Genomic DNA, 13,990 nt, shown 5'->3' on the forward strand with positions numbered 1-13,990 from the left:
ATTGCATGTCCAAGAATAAATTATGTGTAGTTATTATTTAGTCACGCTCAGTCGATCACAGAAACACTTAACCGGTTTAGCAGATCTACAAGCTGTAGATGTCACCATGAGATGTGTTGTGAGGTTGTAGATCAGCTAATTTCACTCCTTGCTTCGCGAAGTAGGGAATTAATTTATGAAAAAAACATAAAACGTTGCAATATACTGTAGGTACAAGATCTCTGCCCGACAGCCACAATATGTAAATATGTTTTAAAATATGAAAATATATTTTAGAATATGTAAATATATTTTAGAATATGTAAATATATTTTAGAATGATTATGTATTGTGTAAATAGCGAGTGAAATCAGCATCTCTAGTGAACAAATGAGGAGGATTTCAAAGGCAATGTGCCAACATAACTTGAACCACACTGCTACACGCCACCTTCTAGTGAGTGAGTGTGTGTGTGTGTGTGTGTGTGTGTGTGTGTGTGTGGTACATGGTAACCCAGCACACACACACACGCACACACACACACACACACACACAAAACTCCCCCGCGCAGGTGAATACTATACTGGAGGAAGCATCGCATGCTGATCGTGTGTTGATAATGTAGACTAGGAGCGCAGTTTCAAAATGCATATTCGGAAATGGATGAAAAAAATTACAGAATCTGCTGCAAGTGCAACCACCTCTGTTCCTGGGCTTGCAACTAGCACGGTGAGTGTCGACAATAACAACAACAAACACAAGCACGGCCCTGTCGCTCTCTGCCACAGACCCGGTTCCAAGTTCTCCTGTTGTCACTGTCAGCAATGAATCGCCATTATCACCACCAGCACCGTCAGAGTCTAACGTGCCAAAGACCAGCCAGTCCAGGTTCGTCTGTAATTGCATTTTGTACAAACAAAACAGTCTGTGCTATATTTATCAATGTACCGCCAGTACATTAGAAGGCTGCATCTAATTATATAAACGGCAAGTTACTTCCGCGCGCCGCTGACGCTATAGCCACAGCTCTGTAATCGAGTAAACACAACGCCGACACAGCACATGTCGCCAACACAGTAGCCACGGCCGACTTTCACAATTTACGGGTGGCGTAGGGCACCTATCATTGCTCACTTCACAGTTTCCACGTCGCAACATAATTTATTACACTCACCACATTTCGGACAAAACGGAAGGTGCAACACTTTCTTACCGTTTACCGTGCGTACCACCGACACCGAACGGCGACGGGTTTCGCCGAAACAACACGAACGGCCGCCATTGAAACTCCGCAGCTCTCTCCGTCGCCAGAAGAACAACAACAGAAGCGGCTCCTTCACCTCCCCTTCACCGTGTCTTCTGCTTCCACGCTCAATTCAGGTGACTACAATGCTAATACATTCACGCTCAACCTCACAATCATAAGCTTCTCCGTTTAGTGTTTCATTAGCGCGAGCGTGGAAAACAACTACAGCGCGATGCGTCACTGCATCTGGTAAGGGTAAACAACACAGGGTTGCCAGGTTGGCATGCCACGTTTTCTAAAAACAAGCGCCAGAAACAAGCAACCACCTTCATGAAACAAAAAAAAACACCGAAGGGGTCCGCAATGTTCCAGGGGGGTCCCCGCGCCTCCCAACACTCCACAAGGGGGCCGTGGACCAGCAGGGGGTCCGCGGACCCCCTGCAACATAAAAAATAAATTGTCTTCTAAGTTTAAAAAAAAAAATGTTTTACTTTTCCACAGTTTTACTCCGGCGATTTGGGTACCCCAATATACACGCGCCCACACGTGCATATCTCCTGAACCGAAACCCCCCTGGAGAGGTCCCAGGATGCTGACACGCCTCTAGTAGAATGAGCCCTCAGTCCATCTGGTACCGCGGCACTACCACTAGTATAGGCCAGCTTAATGGCATCCACGATCCATCTAGAAAGCGTCGCCCTAGCAACCACCTTCCTCTGACGACCCCGGCCATAGGTGACAAAAGGTTGTGTCGACGACCGGTCGGCCGCCGTCTTCTGACAGTAGAGCCTCAAGGCCCTCACAGGACAGAGATAATGCATCCGTTCATCCTCTGCCGAATCGAAAGGAGGTGGATGGAAAGCCACCAGTTCGACTGGGGCATGGGCCACCACCAGGTTCTTAGGAACGAACGCCAGGTTTGGTTTAAGCAGAACCCTCCTGCCGTCGCCAGAGAACCTCATGCACTCCGAACTCACAGAGAGCGCGTGCATATCACTGACCCGTTTGGGCGTTGACAGAGCCACCAGGAGGACCGTTTTGAGACTGATGACCTTCAGATCCACAGACTCAAAAGGCTCAAATGGAGGGCGGCAGAGTGCGTCCAGCACCACCGCCAGGTCCCAGGCTGGGAACAGAGGTCTGTTAACCGGCCTGCCTCGTGCCGCCCATGAAACTACGCACCAGAGGATGCTTGCAAACCGCCTTGCCATCAAAACCCTCGTGACAAGCGGAAATGGCACCCAGGTACACCTTAACTGTCGAAAAGGTCAAACCCTGATTTAGCCTGTCCTACAGGAAAATGAGGACGCTGCGCACCGGAGCCTGGAAAGCCACCACCGACGGCGACTGCTCCAAGCACCAAGACTCGGAAATGTTCCATTTCAAGTTGATTGCCGCTCTCGTGGAGCTGGCCATAGCACCCTGGATGGTGGCCACCACATCAGGGGGCAGGCCACACAAAGTCAGAGTCGCCCTCTCACGGGCCAAACCCACAGGTCTAGGTCCTGAGGGCGGGGTTGGAATATCTCGTCCCCTTCCTGCCGCAGCAGGTCCCTGATCAGGGGGAGGGGCCAGGGCTCGTCTTAGAGGAGAGGAGATATCTCCGACCTCTACGCGCCTCACGCCGGTGCCACCAGTAACATTGACAGTCCATAGAGCCTGACCCTCTCCACCGTCGAGAGGATCAGCTCCAGTGGCGAGAATGCATAAAGCAGTTTGTTCGGCCAACTGCGCGCCAAAGCATCCAAGCCCAGTGGGGGGGGGGGGGGGGTCCCCTTCACCGAGAAGAACCGAGAACACTTCGCGTTCTCCTCGGAGGCAAACAAATCGACCTGCGGTCGGCCAAGCCTGGCCCAGATCTGGTTCGCCACCTCGGGATGGAGAGACCAATCCGTGCACCGAAACCTGCCCCTGGACAACAGATCTGTTCCACTGTTCAGGAGGCCTGGTACATATAAGGCAGTTATTGACGCAAGACGCGAGTCGCATCAAAGCGTCAGTTCGCACGCCAGCTTGTCCAGCACCAAAGAGGCCAGGCTTCCCTGCTTGTTGACATAGCACATGATTGTGGTGTTGTCGGTCCTGATCATGACATGACAGCCCCGAATACGAGCCTCGAAATGTCTGACCGCCAGAAAGACCGCCATCAGCTCCAGGTAGTTGATGTGGGCCGTCTGTAGATTGGGACCCCACACCTCCCTGGCCGAGCGGCCCTCGTGAGGCTGGCGCCCGTGGTAATGACCTTCCGCAAGACCACAACACCCATTCTGACCCCTTCGGACAAAAAGGCTGCGTCTGACCACGGTCTGAGTGTGTCCACGCACCGTGGGGACACCAGGACCTTCTGAGAACCTCGGGTGGGCGGGACTCGGAGAGCCCGCATCCACCTCCGGAAAGGTCGCACCGTCCGCAGCAGAGGTCGTCAACATTCCGAAACTTGAAAACCGTCAGGTATTTCTTGAGACCCTTCTTTTTCACCAGAAAATATTTCGAATAGCAACCCAGTCGATTCTGATTCGGAGATAGTTCTCATTGCTCAGGAGAGAGAGAACCTCCTCTCTCAGAGTCATGGCTGCTTTGCCTGTCGCATGTGAGACTGTCTGCGGCTGTCCCCTTCGTCCTGAGGGCTCTCTCTGGAGGCTACCGGGACTGAAGGGGTGCGGGAGTGGCCGGCCCTGGTATGACGAGAGGAGGAGCGCCCTCTGGCAGTGGACCTCTCTGTGCGGGGCCTAGAAGTGGTTCGTAGGTTCAAAGACGCCCAAAGCTGCCTCCTTCTGGGCCTTCCTCGACTCGTTGGAGTGGTGTAGGAACTCCGCAGCACCCGTGAAGAGGTTCTCCGGCACCAGCTGGAGGCCCAACAGGTGATTTCTGGCGTCCTGGCCAGCGTTGTGGTTGTATTTTGCAAGGACGAGCCACCTTGCTCTTTCCAACCCATCTCCCGACCCATCTCCCGCCCTGTCCACTGTGTGGCGTGGCAGTTCAGCTGGATGATGAGCTGAACTAGCCGCTGCAACTCCTCTGCATCCTCGCCCAGCTTAGGCTTGAGCTCCTCCAGCCGAACACTGATGGAGCCTTGGAGCAGCGTGGCCGCGTTGAGGGTGGTCCGTCAGGGCGGAGGCCTTGTAGGCCCTTTCTAACGCCATGGAGGTGGCCTTCTCCTTGTGGTCGTTGAAAACCGGCTTGGGGGCCAGGGCGATGGGATTGCTACTCTTCTGCTGGTCATGGATACTCCGGGCCAGCACGGGGTCCCTGGGGGGAAGGGCCACGATGCCCAACGCGGCGGCGCCAGCGACGTCCAAATTAAACCCGAGCTTGGGAGGGCCAGTGTGGCTCATCCAGGTGGACTGTAGGGAACGAAAGAAGACTGCTGGGCTGCCATCCTGCTTGAGCTCTCGCTGCTTGGAAGCGGGTGTTGAGGTACTTCTCTGAGTACCGAGAGCAGGCGACGCAGTGGCCCGCATCTTCGGGGTGCGCCAGCGTGTTGTAAGCATGCGCTACTCCAAGGCAGGAGACGCAGGCATGGTGAGGATCGTCGCCGAAGATCAGAGCCTCGCAGCTTGGGAGGCCACATCGACGAGAAGGCATGCTGCTCATGGTGAAGCTAAACAACGCCGGTTGTTAAGCGAGGCTAATTAGCCGTTAAGCTAACAAATACTGGGCTGGACAAAAGGCTAAACTAGCTTAGCAGCTAACTTAGCTCGGTCAAGCTAACTCACCCACGAGGTGATAGAAAACTGAGAAGATAGATAGTAACTGGAAAATAGCCGCGGGAGCGTGCTAGTAGAAAGACAACGAGGAGAAACCCGCGGGCGATTTGTCCGAATCGCCGCTTTGGGCTAAAGCTGGTTCTTTTCTCGAGGACTTGTCTTTTAATAATACTGTGTGTGTTTTAGTAGCTGTTGCAATGCGTGCAAAGTAGCTGAAGAGGAAATACTACGTCACGCAAGGGCCTTTATAACCCTTCCGGCTGTATGAGGGACATCCGGTCGTCCAATGATTGTATTGTGTTAGCTCTGTGCATCACCAGGGGGTGCTGTTTCCCATAGTGAGTGTCTCACGGAGAAAGGAAGAGTAATCTTCTGGTACTTTTTTAATGAATAAGGCACGGAATACACGGACGTGCTTCGGCATAAATTGAAAGGTCACCAGACGTCTCGACCCAGTACAATTCGCCCAGCCGCGAATTTGAGACAGCTCGACCCAAATCGACCAGGTCTAATTGTCTGAAGTAGTATCTCTGTGTAACCCCTAGAGGGTAGTAGAGTACAAGGTACAAGGTGACGGTGAGGGAGGTCCTGAGTATATTTATAGTATATTTAAGAGTAAATATTGTAAGCATGCTCCCCCAGTTGCATACTTTTTTTAAGAAGTGTTTTTGTAAACCTTCTTTTCTAAATGAAATAATAATGTATGCCTTATTGTAATGTTGTCTGTTTTGTCCTCCTCTCCTCTAAAATCATTTGAAAGTAGCAGATCTACACTAGTTGCCATCATTAAACACAACACAAGAGGTGAAATGAATTAACGTAACTGTTATTTTATTTGACAAAACAGGGCAGTGTAAAACAATTTCAATTATTGAAAAAAAGGTCAAAAATAGTAGTATATACAAAAAAATGTGAAATAAAATGTATATTACAAAAAGGCTGAGTCTGATCGAATGTGCACTATTTCAGTCATACTATCAAACTATCAAAAATAGTTATATATTTTCTTATATATCAGACTTTTATACTTCATGTGATTATTCACAAAACCCCTAGGAGAGGTCATACTCTGCTATGGGGATGGATGATGGTGCTGATGATGGCTGCTAGCCTTAGGAATGTGATTGATGTTGTTGATGGCCAGTGTCTCTGTGTTTCTCTGCATATAGCTGCATTCTATATACAGTTTTAACTTTAAAGGGACATTAAGCATGTATACAAGTCTTACATCCATCAGTGTTTGAGGTGATCAAAAGGAAATGGCTGAAGCTAAACATTTATGATAGCCTATCCTTCCTTAAACATGATTAAGGACACGGTCATATGCTGTGTAGCCTACATATTCACCTTGTAAACAAAATGTAAGTAAGATGAAATATGCAATATAAATGACAGACAAATAATAATTGTTTGGTAAATCAATGTACATATTATTCTCTCTCTCTCTCTCTCTCTCTCTCTCTCTCTCTCTCTCTCTCTCTCTCTCTCTCTCTCTCTCTCTCTCTCTCTCTCTCTCGAATTTGGGTCGAATTGTCGGGTCCAAGCAGGTCGAAAGCGGGTCGACCTGTCCGGGTCGAATTGTCCCGGGTCGATACGTCTGGTGACCAATAGAAAGTGGTCAGTCGTGTTGTTTATTACGGGGGGGGATAGACAGACATGACAAGGACTTTAGCTGCTGTTCGTGGTTGTAAATATCCACCATGTCTCTGCGACACTGTGTAACGGTCAGATACTATATATTTGACTGTTTTAAATCACGGGTATTGAATGATCTCTTTAAAGATACAATTGATTATGTTGAGAGCAGTGCACTAGAATAAATAAACAACAAATAAACACAGCCAGAAATAAAGCACGAAAGTTTGTGGTCAATTTAACCCTTTTATCTAAATCAAATGACAGGAAAATAATACATGCATTGCAAAAGTAGCAGATCGTGAAGCCCGACGGTAAAGTCCGCCCGACGGTAAAGTCCACGCTCGCGCGCACGCGCCTATAGTTCCAATATAGTTCCTTGTGGCGTCTCCCAAACGCTCCCCCAACACAGCACGAAAAAAGGTTAATCCAAAAGAAATCCAAAAGCAAAAGTAATCCTCTCCAGAAGCGGAATAATCCAAAGAAACGTCAGATCTCCACGGAGAAAAGAAAAGTATATCCACGCTGGATATAAACACAAAATAAACGGTCTCACCAATAGAAGAATGTCCTCAGCGTCTCTTCCCTTTAAAGGACAACTTTGGTTTTTTACAACCAAGGTTTATATTTTAGCTTGTAATTAAAGTAAATAAAAGATGAGTGTTATTTTTTTTTCATTTACTGCTTTCTATAGTTTTAGCAATTTTCACGATATTTTTTACAGTGGGCGGGGGCATTCTGTCCGGTGGCTAAATATGCCTTTTTTACACAATAAAAAAAGGTCCTGTGGTCTTTGATGGCCAGATGTGAGTTATTGGGGGCTAGAAACAAGCTTCTGTAAATACTAATAAAGAAAACGCTGGGTTATTGTGTAAAAAAAGACATATTTAACCACCGGACAGAATGCCCCCGCCCACTAGACACACACTGTAAAAAATATCGCGAAAATTGCTAAAACTATAGAAAGCAGTAAATAAAAAAAAATTAACACTCATCTTTTATTTACTTTAATTACAAGGTAAAATATAAACCCTGGTTGCAAAAAACCAAAGTTGTCCTTTAACGGTGAGTATTGACAGATAATGTGGCCTTTGCTATTTTCCACTAATAGCTTAGAGGAACAGACAAATACTTAATCAAACTAAACCAGGTCTCCCGTGGACTCCCTGACGGTTTGTCTCTGTCATTTCTTTTCCCCCCCGAGGGCCGGCAACTTCCGCACACTATATGGTGCGTCCGTCATCCACAGACCCATCAATCAATGTCAATCAATCCATCACAATACATCAAAATGAAAGCATAAACATATAAACCCCCCAAAACAATAACAAAATGAAAACATAACCATCACAAAAGATATGGACCTTACCCTTAAAGGATGGCGTTAATTTAAGGAATATTTTAATTCATACACTTTTAAATGCCATTATAAAACTAAATCCTCTTTTACACATGTGTGGCAGCGCTACAACTGTCAATCTCAAAGACACCTGATTTAATATATTTAGGTCAAAACTCAAAATAAATAATATTTAGCTTGCCACCCGCCCCCTCCTCTGTTCTCGGCTGTCGCCGGTCCTGGAGCTGGGTGTGACTGCACACCTGTTGTGCGATGATAAATGGTGCATTTATATAGCACCTTTATCCAAGACACTTTCCAATGTGCATTACATTCACCCACACATTCACAAACTGAGACCGGGAGAAATTAGGGGTCCGTTCAGTACACTTCGGCACTAACTCTGGGGTAACTAACAAAAAAAATAAAAAAATAACAGCCTCTTTAACATACTGTGGATCAAATGAACCAGACAAGTCAGGTTACTCCCCTTTGTAGCACAAATAAAATAACCATCTCAAAAGTGATTCACTTACAATAGGTGCCAAACATGGGGTTTATAGCCCAAGGACTGATGCCTTACACCCTACATGATATTCTGGACTGACAATTTGATCAACTGCTATACAACTGAGAAGTGCCTATTATTTCTCTGACAGCGGGTCTGTAAGCCTAAATCAGTGATTACACTGGCAGGCCATCAGGATATGTCTCCAATCTGCCAAATCCGTTAGCCAGTCCCGACCTGTACCAGGACACTCCAGTATCTTCATGGTACTGGTCTCCGATGACACGGTGGGAGGTGATTATTTGTCCCCAGTCTGTTGGACACTCAGAAATGTACCCATTGAATGAAACCTTCCTCAGTTCCCCTGCACTTCCCAGCTCAGCCAGAGAGACTCATACTGAAACACCTGAGATCTGTTTGGAGTGATGGTCATCCAGGTCAAGCAGACATTTAACATTTGTAACAGGACATAGACATCAACACTCAGGGCTCATTCTGAGGCAAAACGTTAATACATGGACACATACAGTATTCACATGCACATTTCACCACTTAAACCCTAGCGTCCCTTTGGGACTAACATTCAGCGAAAATAACAGATCTATAAGCTCAAAACTCATTGCAACGTGATGCGTTATGAACTTGTAAATCGACTATTTTCATTGAATATATTAGTGTAGAGTGAAAACAGGAGGGGGCTATGGTTTAGAGCCCCTGGGAATCTGGTCAACTAAGTATTGGATTTATGTGGATAAACCAACCAAAACATTATTAGTGTACTGTAATGTACAGTGTATGTATACAGTATGTATAGTCTGTATGTGCAAGTATGCAAACTTTAGTGCAGAATGCTGCTAAACTCTGTTGATAGAGTAGATAACAGGATGCTCTGCATATTAGGGGGCATGGACATGAAAACACAACTTCCTGTGATGTTGTGTAGAAAGAACTGCCATCAAGAGAGAGGCCAGTGGAACAGCCATATATGATTGAACACACAACTTGCATCATCTTCTGTAGACGAACTGCCATCATAACAGAGGGAGTTGTGTGGAACAGCCAAGTATGATCGCAGTAGATGAAAAGAGTTGTGGTTTATAGATGGCTCAGATACAGAACGTTTACACATCTCAAAACCACAAAACAGTTTCATTTAATTTCACATCAACCATTAATATTAGGCTAATCTCCTCATGTACCATGTTATATATTTTATACATTAAATTGAATTTAAACAGTTCATCTATATTGTTAAGAACATATGTTGTACCCTGTTATATTCTATAGGTTAAACTGATTTTGCAACATAACATCTGCTATGTTACATATTTTATAATTAAACTGGTTTTATTTCACACTAATGTATGAGTGTAGTTTGTTTCTAATAACAGTGGACATATTGAATGCTTATGAATGGGCGTGCAGCACCATGTCAGAACAACTGACCGATATTTGTTTAACACTGCTACTGTCAGACATGCCATACTGCAGTCTGTTCATTCAAATACTGAATGAACAGACTGGTGACAGTCGTATGGTGGTATCACATGCTGAAAATAGCTGATCTACAAGCCCACAACGCATTGCATCCGCCACACATTGTGAGCTTGTAGAATGGCTATTTTCAGTGACCTGTCCCTGACCCGTCACTCACTTCATGTCAATCTGACTGTACATTCCCATGCATTGGTTTTATATTGCATATCGTTGCTGTTGCGGTGCAACACGTTTTGATCTTGTAGATCTGCTATGTTCACTACCTTTGTACAAAACTGAATGAAGAAGGGCACAAATAAAAGTTGAGATATGGAGATACAAGGTTTCTACGCCATAGAAGGCGATAGCCCTTGTTGATTAATAACATGTCACATATAAAACAGTTACCCTGCATTTATTAGTGAATATTGTGCCTTGTATAAATGTCTTACCCTGCATTTACTGATTATAAGATAATTAGATAGAAAGGAATAGATTGGTCATAATAATAATAAACTTTATTTTGTCTTGTCTTACAAAGCACTTCAAAAAGCATAAAATGTCAAAATAAAAACTACACATTAAAAATATATTAAAAAAAATGAATAATATGGAGTTTGCATGTTCTCCCCATGTCTCCTAGGGTAGTTAATACCCTCACAAAAACATGTAGTAATCCTGGTCACTATACTGCCTCCCCCTGGCCAGCCGGGGCGCCTGATGGAGTGGAAGGGAACTGGTTGGAATAACGTGTTCCTTCCACGCGCTACGTCCAATCAGGGAAACTCCCCCCTGTCAGGTGACAAGAAGGTCAGTTGGCTCTCACGCGTTGAAGGAGGCATGAGCTCGGCCCTGGCCTCCCTAGGCTGGTGGGGGGAGTGTAGTGCCCAGGATCACTTAGCAAATTGGCACCGGGTGAAATTAGGGTTACAAAATCGAGGGATACAAATTTAAGAGAAAAGAAAAGAAAAAAAACGAATAATAAAAACATTATTTCAAAGCACTTTTTGAAAAGGGGTTACAAATTGCTTAATTAAAAACAAGCTCAAACACATAAAAGAAAACCAGAAAAAAATAGTAAATTCACAAAATATGAAGGAAAATGAAATAAAAACAGACATAAAAAGGCACAGAAGGAAATAAGCATTGATAAAAGACAATCAAATAAACAAATTAAAGTAGGTTTTCAGAAGAGATTTAAAAGATGAGAGTGACTTTAGTCTTAGATCCTCAGGTAAGATGCTACAAAGCGTATAGGTCAACTTTTTCATGTCAAGGACACCCAAATGCATATGTATTTGGCTGCTGATCTCCCCCCAACACCCCCATCTGACGACGCTGTGAGCTTGTATATCTGCAATTAAATGTATACAATATGGATAAAGTGGTTAAGGTGCATGTGATGCTATTACCTAATTCAGCTGGGGACCCCTGGGGGTCCCCGGAACCCACTTTGAGAACCATTGTCCTACAGTACTTCTGAGATGACCCGTTGAGGATTAACAACACATCTTCAAACGTGTTACAACAGTCCTCATGGAATGTTTGACACAGAAGCACAGATTTAGATTTTTCATTTTACATATTTACAGAAAAAAAACTATTATGATTTTATAAGCCTACTGTATATATACAATATAATATAGTAATTATCATCATGGTCTTGTGGACACCCACCTGCACCAAGTATGATCATTAAAGTATCACATACATGTTGTGTACATATTGTAATTAAAGGGAATGGGGAATGGGGATCAGTAAAGAAAAAAAACGGGACTCCTATTCTCCTCTGGCTGTTATTATTAATGTAAATCCTAATTTATTACCATTTTCGTTCCAAACTGTCATGTTTAAACTCAAAGAGTCCATGTTGTCACTGCACAGATCTTGAGGAAGCAATGCTGCTTGCTCCATAGACACCAAATACAAATAATCTTTAATAATAATCTTTAAGCCAGTTCTCTATATAGAAACAATTCTGTTTTCGCCACTTTCCAATTACTGTTTGAGAGAAAGGTTCATCCAAAAAACAACAACATTTAACTCTAATTGTCACATTTGATGTATAAAAGTGACAGTCAGTCCCCAGTTATGCCAGCACATAATACATTATTTCCAAGGTGATTTGATATCTAAACCATCTTTCAAGTTGGGTTGTCCAATACATTTCTATCCAAGGACTTGAAACAAAGTTACAGTAAAGATTTACAGGATAGAACGCCACTTTTCATTAACTCTAGTCTCTGGATTATATGATACTCAGCATTAATTCCACATCCATTATAAGAGTTTCCTCTTATGTAGACTCATGCCTTCCTGATGATTCTGTAAGTGAAAATGAGTTGAAAGACAATTAGAAGCTTTGCAGAATGAGGGTCATATTTTAACAGTTTGATGAATCTGTTGGTGTATTCACCTTGCAGTTGGTTGCCAGAGTTTTGTTGTTCACCGAGTTCAATTCCCATTCCATCTAAAAAAAACAAAAAACAAAAAAGAAACAATCACAGATATCTCTGCTTTACTGGAAATGTACAACCACTTGGCCTAAACATATGAATAACTCTGGACAACAGTGTTGCATGAAAAGAATTAGATACTGTACCGTTTTCATAGTCAGTAGATCGCTTGAGTACTTCATAGAAGCTTGTGTCGCCTAAAGGTAAACAAATACACATTAAAGAGGACTTTGTTTAACACAATTGAAAAATTGTTCTGTGAATAGTTATGTGAATTAGTAGGCAAAACAAACACTGAACTGACTGAATGTACTTCCAAAAGGACCACTCATGGTTTAATGAATGAAAGAGATTTATGTTCAGCTATGAACTTATAATTCATTTCAATGCAAATTAGGAGCCGTTGTCCTTGTCAGAAAACATGTCAGAAGTATCCATAACCAACATGATTGGTTCAAAGACTGACCGTGCTGCAGTGGAAGGTACACATCATCAGGGGCTCCACTTTGATTGGTGTTCTGGTAGTCAGCTGAGCCCTGATTTGTTCCCTGAGACTGAACGGGTCTGTAATTAAAAGATTACATATCATAAATGAAGAAGTAGAAAAGAAGATGGAATCTACTTCTGTCATGTTGATGAATAGACAGAGGTCAATACTGTACTTACCTGACAAAGGCAGGATCTGTAATTTAAAAAAAAAATATATATAACATAAATATTTGAACCGAATACAAACCTACAGGCATAATTGTTTGTCAGGGTTTGACAAGGCTGTCTTGTGAACAGACAGTGACAGAGGGCCATGCCCTCTCAAACCACTGAGAAGTTACTGTACTCAGCAGGGATCGATAAAACATTTCTAACAAATCAAGTGATACACCAGAACCTGAAAAAGGATATTCTTTAAGGATATTGTACCATTTTCATTGTCATTGGAGTGCTGGATTACTTCATCAATGCTGTTGTTATCTAAAGGTAAACATAAGCATTAATGTGGTGCTTATTTTAGTTAGGCCTATTTCAAACATGGTTTCAATTTAGTTAATTGTTCTGCTAATTAGGAAAAACAGAAAACAAACTGACTTTAATGAGCTTCCAAAAATAACACTCATGTTTTCATAAATGTAGACGTATTTTAAGTTATAATACATTCAGATTAAATTAGAATCAGTTGTCCTAATCAGAAGAACTTGCGAGAACATGATTGGTTCAAATACTGACCGTGCTGCAGTGGGAGGTGCACATCATCAGGAGCTCCAATTTGATTGGTGTTCTGGTAGTCAACTGATCCCTGAGATTGGACGGGTCTGTAATTAAAAAGTAAATATTTTTCACAAAATTTTGAAGTAGAAAACAAGATGGAATCTACTGCTGCCATGTTGAATAGACAGAGGTCAATACTGTACTTACCTGAAACGACCTGGATCTGTGGATAATAAAAAAATATATATAACATAAATATTTGAACCAAATACAAACCTACAGGCATAATTGTTTGTTAGTTTTCTCCTTCATGAGAAAGCCTGTTAACGCGGTGGTGACAATGTCACAATGTATAAAGACTGTCCTGTGAGTTGACAGAAGCCCATGTCCTCTCAAAGCACTGAGAAGTTACTGTACTCAGCAGGGATCAATAAAACATTT

This window comes from Gymnoscopelus microlampas, assembly GCF_963454915.1.
Source record: "Gymnoscopelus microlampas genome assembly, chromosome: 19".
NCBI lineage: Eukaryota > Metazoa > Chordata > Actinopteri > Myctophiformes > Myctophidae > Gymnoscopelus > Gymnoscopelus microlampas.